This window comes from Canis aureus, chromosome 6, assembly GCF_053574225.1.
Source record: "Canis aureus isolate CA01 chromosome 6, VMU_Caureus_v.1.0, whole genome shotgun sequence".
Lineage (NCBI taxonomy): Eukaryota > Metazoa > Chordata > Mammalia > Carnivora > Canidae > Canis > Canis aureus.
This window is the reverse complement of record NC_135616.1, coordinates 57561021-57575620: the sequence shown is the minus strand read 5'-3', so window position 1 is coordinate 57575620 and position 14600 is coordinate 57561021. Positions and strand designations below refer to the sequence as shown.

The following is a 14600-nucleotide window of genomic DNA, read 5'->3' as shown; positions in this document are numbered from 1 at the left end:
AAATGCACAGTTCTGTGGTCAGAGGCCCTCCACAGTATTGATCAGCAGTATGGAGTAATTGTTTTCTGTCAGATATACATGATTGCAAGCACATTGTTTTCACACTTTATTCAGGAGAGCATCCAGAGTTCATAGGTATTGGTATGTGAGGGAAGTTGTGGCTGTTGAAAGATAATATTTGAGTTGTTATGTGGCAAGGAAAATTAAGTTGATTAGGGCTGGGTAAGGAGAAGAGTTTGGAAAGCACTGAAAATGAAGGAAAGGTGGTGGATGTATGTGATTTTTTTGTATATGTATCTCAGTCTTCCTTCTCTTGTATATGTTCTTGACAACCTTTATTCCTAAAGATCACTTTGATTTTATTTTATTTTATTTTATTTTAAATATTTATTTATTTATGATAGTCACACACACACAGAGAGAGAGGCAGAGACACAGGCAGAGGGAGAAGCAGGCTCCATGCACCGGGAGCCCGATGTGGGATTCGATCCCGGGTCTCCAGGATCGCGCCCTGGGCCAAAGGCAGGCGCCAAACCGCTGCGCCACCCAGGGATCCCTCACTTTGATTTTATATGCTGTTTGTTTTTTTAATGGTTTGTTTTATAATATCTCTCTGAATCCTGTTTTTTTTCCCTTATAGTTTATTTGAATGCATTAATATGTATTTAAATGAGAACCTCTTACAGGTGGGACGTTGGTATAGAAAAGACTGGATAACTAAAGGTTTCGTAATAATGAAACACAAAAATAATGGAACCTGTAACCAACCATGTGGACAAATGGAAAAACTGCCTTTTGTCTACAAATTGCAGTGATCCTACATAAACTGGAGGTCTCTGTCTGGCTTAGGACAGCTGGCTAAGTCTGATCGTTCCCCTCCATACAACCTTAAAACCAACATTCCAAGTGCAGCTTTCTGTGCTGTTTTGTTTACTCTTTCAGCCAATTAAGTGTACTGGGTTTTTAATAGACAACCAAGTAAGGTTACTTCTGCATCCATCTTAACTGGTTTTTAAATATTTTATGGTTTTAAGATTAGATATTGTTTGTTGAATTCAGGAACCTACAGCCAGGAAGTGGAATGAATTTAGAAATACTATTTTTCCTGAGAGATCACATTGACTAACTCATCAGGGCTATCAGTAGAGGTCTGTAGATATGAGGAAGCTAATCAGAGGTAGCTTCCATGAAGTTTTTCTCATTAGGAATTGATTTGTCATTAAGAAAGCAATTTTTCCAAACACAGTTTATGTAAACTTTTAAGTCTGTAACAAATTTTAGGAATGCTTATTACCAGGGCAAAGCTAGCTACTAAGTATTAACTTATTAGTACTAAACTTGCAATCTTAGGTTTTCTTAGTGTGTGTGTTCTGTGAGCAGGGGAGAGGGGGCTGAGGGTCCAGGTGAGGGGGGAGCTGTCAGCAGGGGAAGGAGCTGTAGTAGCATTTGCTAATGCATAGCACCAGGGTGCTTGTAAGCAAACCACAAGGGGTTTATTTATAACTCATTGAGTGGGGATCTATCCTTGTTTGTGATTCTCAAATCCCCATATACTTCTTACTCTGGGCAGTTACTGGATCAGACAGATATTGAATAAGTAGCCTTATTTTTCTAAACTGTTTAGAAGTCATTAGTCTACTCTTATCTTCGTTTTGATGAATCATTTTAAGAGTTTGTACTCGTATTATTTTTTAAAAAAGATTTTATTGAGAGAATGAGTGTGTGTGTACAAGTAGGGAGAGGGGCAGAGAGAAGGACAAACAGACTTCCTGAGTGGGGAGCCTGATGTAGGGTTCCATCCCAGGACCCTGAGGTCATGACCTGAGCCAAAGGCCACCCAGGTGCCTCTCACTTATATTATTTGTGCTCTACTTCTTTACACAAGAAATTAAAATCTTGGGCATCTGGGTGGCTTCAGTCAGGCATCTGTCTGCCTTTGACTTGGGTTGTGATCCTGGAATGCTTGGATCTAGTCCTGTGTCAGGCTCCCTTGCTCAGTGGGGAGTCTGCTTTTCTGCCCCTCCCCTAGCCTGTGCTAGCTCTCTCATAAATAAATAAATAAATAAATAAATAAATAAATAAATAAATAAATAAATAAAATATTTTTAAGAAATCCAAATCTAGATTCAAGACCCTTCACTAAAATGACCTCTGACGGGATCCCCTGGGTGGCTCAGTGGTTTGGCGCCTGACTTCGGCCCAAGGCATGATCCTGGCATCGAGTCCCACATTGGCTCCCTGCATGGAGCCTGCTTCTCCCTCTGCCTCGGTCTCTGCCTCTCTCTCTCTCTCTGTCTTATGAATAAATAAATAAAATCTTTAAAAATAAATAAATAAAATGACCTCTGACTAAAAATCATGAACATAAATATTAGTGAGGTCTAATTCAAAAGGGAAGAGAATGTCTTATGACTGAATCTTGATAGTCTTGAATCTATCTCAAGATATGTTTACAAATATATTTGAGAGGTGTCCCCACCAACTCTATCATTCTTACGATGTTTTAACCAAGGCCAAGAATTGGAGTACTTAACCTTGTGTTCTTAAATCCTTTGCAATGTGTCCATTGTTTTTAATCTGCTTACTACCGTGTTCTTCCATTTCATCTTCCATGAAGATGTTATGTTATGTTGTTACGTATGTGCCCTCACCCTTTTGCTGCCAGATCATATATGCCCCTTAAACTATCTCCTTCTACCGACTCCAGTAAATCTGTAGGTGACAGCTGGCTTCTACTCAAATCAGATATATGATAGAGGAATTGAGTGATCCTCATATATATATAACAAATCAAAGCTGACATAATAATTAGAGATGGTTTTAGTTGAATGTGAAGACAAGTATTTTGTACATTGCACCCCACACCATCAATTATACATCTTCTTTGCTATTTGAGGTCTTGAGGAAGCTCAGAATTTGATCCTCACAATATGAATTTTAAATCCTATTGTAAGATGTAATATTTGTGTCTTTACTTTATACTTAAAGATTAAATAGAATTATAACCTACATTTATAGCCAGGGATGTGCTAAAATCAGGGACAATCAGGTAAGTAATGGTATAGCTATATTAGTTTTTTTCTGATAGGTCAGTGTCATTAAATAGTTTTAATATCCACCCCTGAGAACAGTTTCTGTTATGTTTACTCTAAATGTAAACACAACTTCCTTTGGATACCAAATATAAGAAGGTCTTAACAGGAAAAAAATAAGTTTGAGACAGGGAGGAGGGATGACAGTCTGGTGATTCTGGTGGAGGTGAGTCTCCAGTGTCTTCCTGGGTATGTATATGTGTATGTGTTTCTGTCTACACACATACATTTCTAAATTGACACTTACACATGATTTTTGACTACTTTGAAGTCTTAAGTTGTTGCTGTATTGTTAGCCTTTCAAAATGGTAAAACATCTTAGAACAATTCCTACAAAGAAATCGTAGATCAATCTGTATACATGTATAGGGTCATTTTCCCAAAGAGAGGAGCAGTTTATAACCGTATCATTTTTAATCAATGTAAATTTTCATGTAGGAAAAAAATTTTTTTTCATGTAGAGACTGATCCAGTAGTAAAATTTAGTGGGCTGGTATTTGGTGTTTATTTTTTTGTCTTTAAAGATTTTATTTATTCATTAGAGACACACAGAGAGGCAGTGACATAAGCAGAGGGAGAAGCAGGCTCCATGCAGGGAGCCCAATAGTGGACTCAATCCCAGTACCCTGAGGATCATGCCCTGAACTGAAGGCAAACATTTAATCGCCAAGCCACCCAGGCGTCCCTAATATTTGATGTTTATAGTCATGATCACATTAAGTGCTTTTACCTTTAGATAAAATTTGAATTTTATATGCATTTATGTCTTCTATCTGATTAGTACTGTTTTTTCTTAAATCTAGTTATAGATACAGGAAATATCCAGCACTGAGAGCATCATAAGTTTACCATTAAAAAAAAATCTGGTCCACTTTGTCTTAGATTGATTATAGAAATATCTTCATTATAGGATGTTTCCATAGTTCATTAAGAAAAATTTTATTTTAAAAAGCTTAAAAATTTTGAATATGAAAATATAAGCCACCAAATCTAGAAGTCCTTTTAATTGGCAGAGTAATATTTTCCTCTTATTAGATAAGTTAGTTATAAGAACATGTATTTGAATGAAAAAAAATGCAGTATGATGTGATAAAGATAATATACTTTATTAAAATAATTACCTATTTTATTAATCGTGGATTATATCATTCTGTTCTTAATAATCTTTATACTTTAGGCTTAGATAGGAGCCCAGTACCATCTTCAGCAAGGACAACAGTGCAGAGGAAAGAGAGGATTTGGATTTAACTGGATGATCTTGAGAGGATTTCCTTGTGATAAGGAAACTCCAGAATCTCCCAGATCTTGAATTGGGATTGGCATGGAAGAGTATAGTACTGGCACGGCCTTATATACTGATTATAGAACACTCGCTTCCACTTTAGTTCTGGGGCAAGCCCTTTTCTCCAGTGATATTACTTGAAATCATACTTCTAGGGAGATCCATAAAAGACCAAATTCCATGAAGAGAAAGAACTCTGCGTATATGAAGTTTGAAATGTAACATCCATTATAATATATAACAGCTGAGGCTTTCCCTTAGATACCGAATGTTCACCTAAGACCCCTTTCTCCTTTCATACTGATTGTATAAATTTGGGTTGAGGCCATGCGTGTGATAAGCTTATTAAATCAGTATGCTACAAACCAGCAATTGGTGTATCATATCAGTCTTCATACATTGATTCACAGCTTTGCTATTCTATAACTGTGTATATGTATATGTTTCTTCTTTGTAAATTGAGGATGAAAATAATATTTTCCTCAATAAGACTGCTATGTGGAGACTAAGTGAAATAATTCATATAAACTTAGCACAGTAAGTGGCCTGTAGTGTTTAACAATTGGTTATGTAATAATGATAAAAAGTTGGTTTTTTAAGGTAGTAAAATGAGACAATAAAAAGAGAATCTTAGTTTGTAAGATCACAGAATTCATTTATTGTCTGTCTTACAAACTCAATTGAAACAAGTAATTCAGCCTTAGATCCTCTATAATAGAAGGCAGGGAGGGGTAACTGTAACATTTCAGTTTAAAGAGCAGGACCTCTTATTGATAGATTAATAGATTATAGGTTTGTGCTCATTTTTTTTCCTAGACTTATTTACATATATATTTATGAAGTCAGTTCAGAAAAACCACATGCTAAAAGGAAGGTCAGAAACAAAAAAGAAACTGTCAGGCTTACAAATGGCATTTATTTAAAAATCTTTGAAGATCCTTTTGTAATGTTTGATTATCTTTGATTTGATTATCTTTGGGTCTCACATGCTGTCCATGTACAGCATAGATTTATGGCTGTATAAATGTGTGTGTAAATGAACACACACTAGTGGAGGATTCTCCTGATTACTCATATTCAGATAAAAGTGAAATGCATGTAACTCTGAGATGCAAAAACAATTATGAACTTGATAAAAGAGAAGGTGGTTTTATTAAAGAGTGGTTTTAATAAAATAATGATTCTGTATGTCAGGAAAGCCACTCTAGCGCAAGAAAATGAAGCATTTGTGCTAGCACAAATGCTAGCACTTTGTGTATTTTGTCTTTTTTGTATTTAAGTTAGAGGGTACCATGGGAAAGTTTATGAAGGTTTTGGGATGATTTGAAGAAAATAAAAAGGATTGAAGAAACTGGATAACTGAACACCATCACTTAACAAGAGCATTGATAGAAGAAAAACTTAAAAATCTCTGCATGTTGTATTTGCATGTCAACTCAAGGGAGAGGAAGAGGATGTTCATAAAGCAACTCTAGATCATGCATGAACAGAAAAACTGAAAGGGCAAATTCAATTTAAAGTGTTTGGTTGCTACAGGATCCTGAGTGAAAATCAGATTTGACAGTGTACAGAGTCCATGAACTCATATATGAAGAGAAGCCATTTCAGTTTTCCAGATACTTTTTAATATATCACTACTCTTCCATCCCACACCAAAGAGAAAAAATGAGGCAAAAGCCCCTATTATATGTTTATAATTTTGGTATGAAAAGAGCTTAAAGTATATATGATCTTTTATTTGAAGTGACACTGCAGTCCTCACTCCAAATTAACACTCTTTTCTGGCAATGAGAAGAAAAGCTATCTGTTCATTAAAAAAAGAGAATGCCAAATTAGGCAAAAAATTCTATGGAGAGAAAATTAAGGAATTTAACAGATTCAATATAGACTGAAACCTGGTTGGTTAACCTCAAAATTTTATATACTTCTTTGTTTATGTTTATTTAAGGAAGATCTTAAATTCAGGCATCTTCCTCATGTTCTGTGTCCTCTAGGGAGAGGAGAGTACAACAGATACTCTGTTGTACATAGTGTTTTACCTGTTTCATCATATTGAGTATTTGTCTGAAGGATTTAAATGGATGTACAGTTTTAACTTAGCAGACACTTTAAGAAGAAAATGCAGTGCTTGTAGGACAAACTGTTGAGGACAGACCACTTACATTAAGTCTTACTAGCTGTCCCCACTGCGGCTCTTGGATTTCAGGTAATAGCGTTCTATCACCTGAAAGGAGGACTGTCTCAAAGATGGTATGTCTTAGCTTTGTTTTTCTCCCAGTAAAATCTTCAAAGTACTTGCCTTCCTTAGTTTTACAACACAGACTGTAAAGTTGCTTTGGGGGAGAAAATGTTTCAGAATTTTTTGAGATCCTTATTAGGCAAGGTCGTGCTTTTAAACATCCATGGGGTAGGGGGAGGCATGCACTGTTTATAACTTTTGTCTTAGGGTGGTGTTCTGATTAAGAGTCCTGGAGTCAGGTTGCCAGATTGGCTTCCTATTGCCACTTAATACTAGCTCTGAGGCTTTGGGCAAGTTAATAACCTTTGTATACCTCTGTTTTCTATGAAATCAGAATAATAGGATCTTCTACTTAATATTGTGGAACAAAACTAGAAAATATATGGGAACTATTGAGATACAGAAAATATATGGAAAGTATTGAGATAGTGAAAAACTCCAGGTTAATGACCAATAAATAATAAATGTTGCTGTCATCATTTTCAACACTTTCTACATTAACCCATATAACTGGACAACTTGTACCTGTTCTAATTCATTAGGTTTTAATTTTGCAATATATAAAGTACATTTCTAAATATATAAAACATGTTTAGATGATTTACAACCCAATAGAATTATTTATAAACAACTGTGGTATAAGCCTGAAGGAAAGAAATCCTTATAAGAGAATTACCACTGGAAGTATTGACCCTAGATGAGGAGAGATTACTTTTAATTGGTAGAATTATGGAGGACTTTATGTAGATATTGGCTCTTGTGCTGGACTTCATAAAGGCATACAGGGTTTCAGAAGGTCTAAGACAGAGATAAAGCACATGCCTGGTCAGAAGATTATAGACCAGCATCTTTTTAGTATCAGCCAGGCATTACATACTAAGTGCTATCTTAATTCAAAGTCATCACCACAAATCTTTTAAGGTATATACTTTTGAGCTTTGTTTACAAGTGAAATTAAGGCTCAGAGAATTTAACTGAATTACTAAAGATAACACAACTAAATAAGGAGTAGTAGAGTTAGCATTTGAATCCAGCTCTGCCTGGCTCCAAAACCGACACTTTTCTTGCTGCACTGTCTTCAGCCTGGAGAACAGTGTGAATAAAGCTATAGATGAGAGAAACTGCAATCAGTGTTTAAGAAACTTCTAGTAGAATAGTCTAAAGGAAAAAGGTGAGGTAGAATCCTGTTGGGAAATGAGAGAAGTTCCAGATTACATAGTTTTGAATGCCATACTGAAAAAAGAAGTATGAGCTTTCTTTTTTTTTTTTTTTTTAAAGATTTTATTTTTTTAATTTTTATTTATTTATAATAGTCAGAGAGAGAGAGAGAGAGGGGCAGAGACACAGGCAGAGGGAGAAGCAGGCTCCATGCACCGGGAGCCCGACGTGGGATTCGATCCCGGGTCTCCAGGATCACGCCCTGGGCCAAAGGCAGGCGCCAAACCGCTGTGCCACCCAGGGATCCCAAGTATGAGCTTTCTTATGTAGGCATCAGTAAGCTCCGAAAGCCCACTGTTCAGGAAGATGAAACTATCACATGAGAATATTTTCATAGCAATGTGTGGAGTGCATTATACTGAGAGAAGATTGGATATGGTCTAGTTAGGTAGGTTATTAAATAATCAGTACTTTTTTTCTGTATTCAGTTTCCTTTTGAAAGTGTTAAAGTTAGGGGAACCTTGGGTGGTTCAGCGGTTTAGCACCTGCCTTTGGCCTAGGACGTGATCCTGGGGTCCCAGGATCGAGTCCCGAGTCTGGCTTCCGGGATGGAACCTGCTTCTCCCTCTGCCTGTATCTCTGCCCCTTTCTCTCTCTATGTCTATCATGAATAAATAAATAAAATCTTTAAAAAAAAATGTTAAAGTTAGACTCACAAATTACAAACCTGTTTATTTAGAAGTCTTTCACTATATTGGGGTGCCTGGGTGGCACAGTTAAGTGTCCAATTCTTGGTTTCAGCTCAGGTCATGCTCGCAGTCAGGGTCATGAAATAGAGCCCCATATTGATATGGCTCCATGCTCATCCAGGAGTCTGCTTGAGATTCTCTCTCTCCATCTCCATGTACCCCCTATCACCCTCTCTCTCTCTCTCTTTCTCTCTCTCTATCAAAGAAAATCCTCCTCATCATTATAAAAGTGTTTCAGTATATTCACTTAAAAAAAAAAAAAGTTTAAAGGATGCTTACCTGGCTCAGTCAGTAGAGCATGCAGCTTTTGATCTTGGGGCCATGGGTTCAAGCCTTATGTTGGACTTGGAGCCTACTTTTAAAAAAAAACAACTTTTGAAATATGTTTGAGGATAGGTAGTGTCTCCCACCTGCATCCTTTTTTTCTCTGCTTTTTGTAAGAATTTCCCTTATTTAACTTAATAGATGTGGATTTAAGAGTTTTATTAAGGGATAGAACTAAAGACAGTGACTCTAGGTGACTGGGGGAGGCACAGAAGGGGAGTGGGACATCACTGAGGGAATAGAACAGTATTAGAAAAAAAGTAATTCTGTCCTTTCCTTGCCATTGATTACTTGTTGTCCATAAGTAAAATCCTTACTCTGGTGTGAGAGAGTTAGTTTACATGTTTATTCCAACCTGTTGGTTTTCATCTAATCAACTAATACACAAATTGACTCATAATTTGTCATCATCTGTAAACACCATTTCCCCCCAAACTCATGGCATTTGTAGGATTATGTCTCTTTGTCTAAAATACCCTTTTATTTTGAGTAGTTGCAGCTGTTACTTTTTCATGTTCCATTTGTGGTTTTATATATGAAACTGTTCTTCTCTCTCCCAGAAAGGACACTTCCTTCTTGCTTCCTCAGTTGTCCCTGTGAAATATATTTCTTACAATAATAGAGTAGTTTTCTATTTCAAAGTCCCTTTGGGGCAGCCCGGGTGGCTCAGCAGTTTAGCACCACCTTCAGCCCAGGGCATGATCCTGGAGACCCGGGATCGAGTACCGCGTCGGGCTCCCTACATGGAGCCTGCTTCTACCTCTGCCTGTGTCTCTCCCTCTCTCTCTGTGTGTGTCTCTCATGAATAAATAAATAAAATCTTTGACAACAATAACAGAAAAAACAAAGTCCATTTGCCCTCCTACTCTTTCATTTCAAGATCAGACTTCATTTTTTACTCATCTTCAGAACTTTAGTACATAGCAGAATACCTGACATAATATCTACCCTAATGATAAATGGATGGATAATGATACATGAATAAAATGGCATGAAATTAATAAACTTTATACTGAAGCCGCCACTATCATGATATGAAACTGCATAATCGACATTTATTCTTCCTATGGAAGCAATTTGGAGAGAGGAAGGTAACTACCTTATCACCTTGGAGATTAGGGAAAACTTTTTCCAGAAACTTGTGTAAAAGCCAAGTTCTAAAGACTGAGCTAGCTGTAGGAACTTATGCAAAGGCCCCTATTGCTACAGACTGAACCTCAGATAGAGTTGCCTTTGAGGTTACCAGGTCATCTAATGCCAAATCCAAGAACCCATTATTACAATTTTTTCATACTCTCAGGATTTTTGACAGTTTGGCTACCTTCTTTTTCTAAACTCTTACCTGGAATTAGAAGAACTTTCATTTGGAGTGCCTGGGTGGCCCAGACAAATGACTCTTGATTTTGGCTCAGGTCATGATCTCATGATGGCGAAATTAAGCCCTGAGTCAGACTCTGACCTGGGTGTGGAGCCTGCTTAAGATTTTTTCTCTCCCTCTCCCTCTGTCCTCCCCACACTGTCTCTTTAAAAAAAAAAAAAAAAAAGAATCGACTTTCTCCTAACAGTGCTCACTTACAAAGATACGTGTTCTGTTCCAGATATTTATAGATGTGTTTTATTTAATAACAGCTCTCTGTTCCCTTCCTTTCATTAGCTCTATTAACTCAGTTTTATGTTACAGTCGAGAAGACAGAGATTTAGAGAGGTTTAATAACTTGTTCATGATAACCTAGTTTGGAAATCTTAGACTAGTGAACTGAAAAGTGTTTGTGACCCCAATTCCACTTTGTCACTCTAACTATATAGTGTATTTTCGTCCATATGTTTTGCTAATTTGATTTTTAAGGATACAGCTTGTCTTATATAGTCAGGTCCATTTCATCCTGAGGACCAATTAATAATATGTACAGAAATGTAGAAGTGAGCTCTGTGGAGTTACTCCTGTAAGAGAAACCTAGAGACAGACTTCTCTTAGGTAATCAAGGGGCTTATAAAATGTGGCTTGTCACTTTATTTTTTATTTTTTATTTTTTTTTGGCTTTTTTTTTGGCTTGTCACTTTAAAGGATGAAATCCCAAGTTGAAAGTAAGGTTGTTACCTGAAAGTTAGACAAGGTAAGGAGAGAGTAGAATCACCAGATAGAAAACTTATGATTCTTTTATATGTTGAGAAAGCCCTGAAGGTATGCTTGATCCTACTATAGTGTTGAAGTTCACAGTAACGATGCTAAGTTTACCTGGAAAGATTTCTTTTCTTCTTTTTTTTTTTTTTTTTTTTTTAATGATTTTATTTTATTTATTCATGAGACACACACACACAGAGAGAGAGGCAGAGACACAGGCAGAGGCAGAAGCAGGCTCCATGCAGGGAGCCTGACGTGGGACTCAATCCCGGGTTTCCAGGATTACACCCCAGGCTGAAGGAGGCACCAAACTGCTGAGCCACTGGAAATATTTCCAGATAGCTGCCCTATCTGGAAAGATTTCACTTCTGATCACAGTAGTTGCTTCAGAGACTCAGAAAAAAAGGGAATGAGAGATACTTTTCTCCTATTCTTTGTACTATTTGAATTTTTACCACCTTATATATTACCAGTTCAAGTAAACCAGTAAATATTAGAGAGAGAAGGAAAGATGTCACTATGACCTCTTAGGAATGGTATGTTACTCTCCCCATTTTTTAATCCAGCAGCATATTAACTCTTATTAATTTTAATTATCTATTTCTACATTCTTGGAATATTTTATGTGCATAATAATGTGATCCACAAGTAATGAAAGTTTAATCTCTACTTTCCCAATTTTGTACCTAATTTTATTCATTTCACTTTATTTTAATGGCCAGGACCTATAGTATAATGCTGAATGGAAGTGATAATCCGTGGCATCTTCATCTTGTTATTCACAAAAGGGAAAACTTGTGAATATGTCATGATTATGTATAATTTCTGCTGTAAGATTTTCATAGGAAACTTACAAGAAGTTTCTTTGAATTTTCAGCTTGCAGAGAGTTTTCATCATAAATGAAGCTGGAGTATATTATTGCTTTATTTTGTACCTATTGAAGATGATGTAATAATTATCTTTTAAATATTGATGGGATAATTTTTTTCTAATGTTAAATCAATCTTACATCATTGGAATAAAATCAACTTGGTCAAGATGTATTATTCATATATATTGTTAAAATTGACCTGCTGATATTTCATTAGGGATTTTTCCATCTGTTTTCATAAATAACATTGACCTATAACCTTCCTTTCTTGGATTGTTCTCATCACATTTTGATTTCATAATTATATTAAATCTCATGAAACAAATTAAGGAGTCCTCTTTTCTGTGGGCAATATGTGTGATATTGGAAGTACTCTGTTCTTGAATATTTGACTGAATTTGTAGATAGAGTCATACAAGTCTGAGGTATAAAAAGTTTTTGACAGTTGACTTTTTTTTTAAATACCTGTCAGATGATTCATGTTTTGCTCAGTTTTGGTTGTTTTTTGTTTTGTTTTGTTTTGTTTTGTTTTTTGTAAGAATTTTTCTACTTGGTTTAAATATTCAGATTTGTTAACATAAAATTTTTTCCCATTTTTTTCCCAACAGAATTACTTATTGAGGAGAAAACCATTTAACATAATGCTTAACATTTGAGAAAAAAATAAGAAAAGGGCTATATTCTGATTTTTGTTTAATAGTTCTCTTTCTTCTGGTTAAAAAAATGTTTATCATTGTGAGTACCAAGGCTTACACATAAAACCATTCTTGTTTTATGGGAGTATGTGAAGATGGTAATCTGTCCCTTCCTTTGAATGTTCTTTGATATCTTTCAACGTTGTTTTATAATTTTCAGTGTGTAGGTCTTACACATATTCTAGACTTGTCTCTAAATCATGTTTTTGATGCCATTATAAATGGTGTCTTTTTAGTATCTGTTTGCTAATTATTCATTTCTAATTTATAGAGCTGTATTGACTTTTAAGTAATGACATCATATCTGACAACCCTGCTAGATCGGTTTATTAGTTTTAGCAGCTTTTTTGAAGATTTGTTAAGCTATTCTACATAGGTAGTCATGTCATTTATAAATAAAGACAATTTTACTTCTTCATTTCTCATCTGTGTGCTTTTTCTTTCTCTTTTTGATTATTACACTGAGGACCTCTAATATAGTGCCAAATAGATACGGTGAAAGCAAACGTCCTTCCCTTCTAGTCTGGGAAAGAAAGTTCAATATTTCACCATTATGTATGATGTTAACTAATTTTTTTTTAAGATTTTATTTATTCATGAGAGACACACGGAGAGAGAGGCAGAGACATAGGCAGAGGGAGAGGCAGGCTTCCTGCAGGGATCTTGATGTGGGACTACATCCCAGGACCCTGGGATCTCGACCTGAGCCAAAGGCAGATGCTTAGCCACTGAGCCACTCAAGTGACCCCCAGCTAAGTTTTTCATAGGAAACCCTTACCACCTTGAGGGAATTCTTTCTGTTCTTAGTTTGCTAGGAGTTTTTATTATGAAGGGGTATTAAATTTGTCAAATGAATTTTCTGTGTCAATTATGATGATGTGATTTTCCTGTTCTGTTTAAAACGGTGACTTACATTCATTGTGTGTGTGTGTGTGTGTGTGTGAGAGAGAGAGAGAGAGAGAGAGAGAGAGAGAAGCCAACTAGAATATCTGGATAAATCTCACTTGAACATGATACATTATTCTTTTTGTATGTGGCAAAGTTCTCTTTATTTTTTAAGAGTTTTTATATCTGTTTGTGAAGGCAGTTGGTCTGCATTTTTTTTTTATATATAATGTCTTTCTCTGACTTTGACTTATAAGCTAAGTTTGGAAGTGTTCTTTTGTCCTCTGTATTCTTTATCTTTCTTCTGTCATATTTGGGAATTTGCATCTCTCATAGAATTTATACATTTCATTGCCTCAGTTTTCTTGGCATAAAATTGTTTATTCTCTATCTTCCTAAATAACTGTTGGGTGCTAGTGAAGATCCTCTCATTCATTTCTGACATTGTTAACTTACATCTATCTTTTTTTTTTCCATCTATCTTTTCTTTATAGAGATTTGCCAGTTTATTTCAAGAACTAGCTTTTATTTTTAATATTTTTAATCTATTTTTACCTCATTTATTGATTTCTGCTTATTATATTTATGTTATATCTAATTTGCTTTTTTCTAGCCTAGGCTGCACATTAATACATTAATATTATTTTAAACCTTTTTGCTTTATTATTACAAGCATATATAGAGAGACTTTTCTATCTGAAACGTATGTTTCATACTTTTCATTATGTTTGTATGTTATGCAAATTTTGATATGTTGTCTTTACAGTACCTTTTAGTTCAATATAATTCTTCATTTCCTTGTGAGTTCTTATTTGAGTCCTGGGTTATTTAAAATTTCTAAATATTTAGGGAATTTTTTCAGATGTCGTTTTGTTATTGTTTTCTACTTTGAGTCTGTTTGGTTAGAGAATATACTTGCAAAATTTCAGTCTTTTAAGTTTATTGAATTTGTTTAATGGTCTTGCACATTGTTCTGGTGAATAGTTTCACATGTACTTGAAAAGATGGTATACTTTTTGCCATTTAAGTGAGAATTGAGCAAATTAAATATTACATGTTTTTGGTAGTATTATTCAGGTCTTTTATATCTTTGATTTTCTATCTGCTTATTCTTTGAATTATTGACAGAAGATACCAGAGTCTCCAAACACAAGTGTGGACTTACTGTTCCATTCATTTCCA

At 35.4% G+C, this 14600-nt stretch overlaps 1 protein-coding gene and 1 non-coding gene across 8 annotated transcripts in view; both read left to right on the top strand.

Moving 5' to 3' along the window:
• Window positions 1-14600, top strand: part of COP1 (COP1 E3 ubiquitin ligase) — a 244389-nt gene that overhangs the window by 219228 nt on the left and 10561 nt on the right. The window lies entirely within an intron of this gene.
• LOC144316615 (small Cajal body-specific RNA 3) lies at window positions 750-887 on the top strand. Its single transcript, XR_013382557.1, has one exon.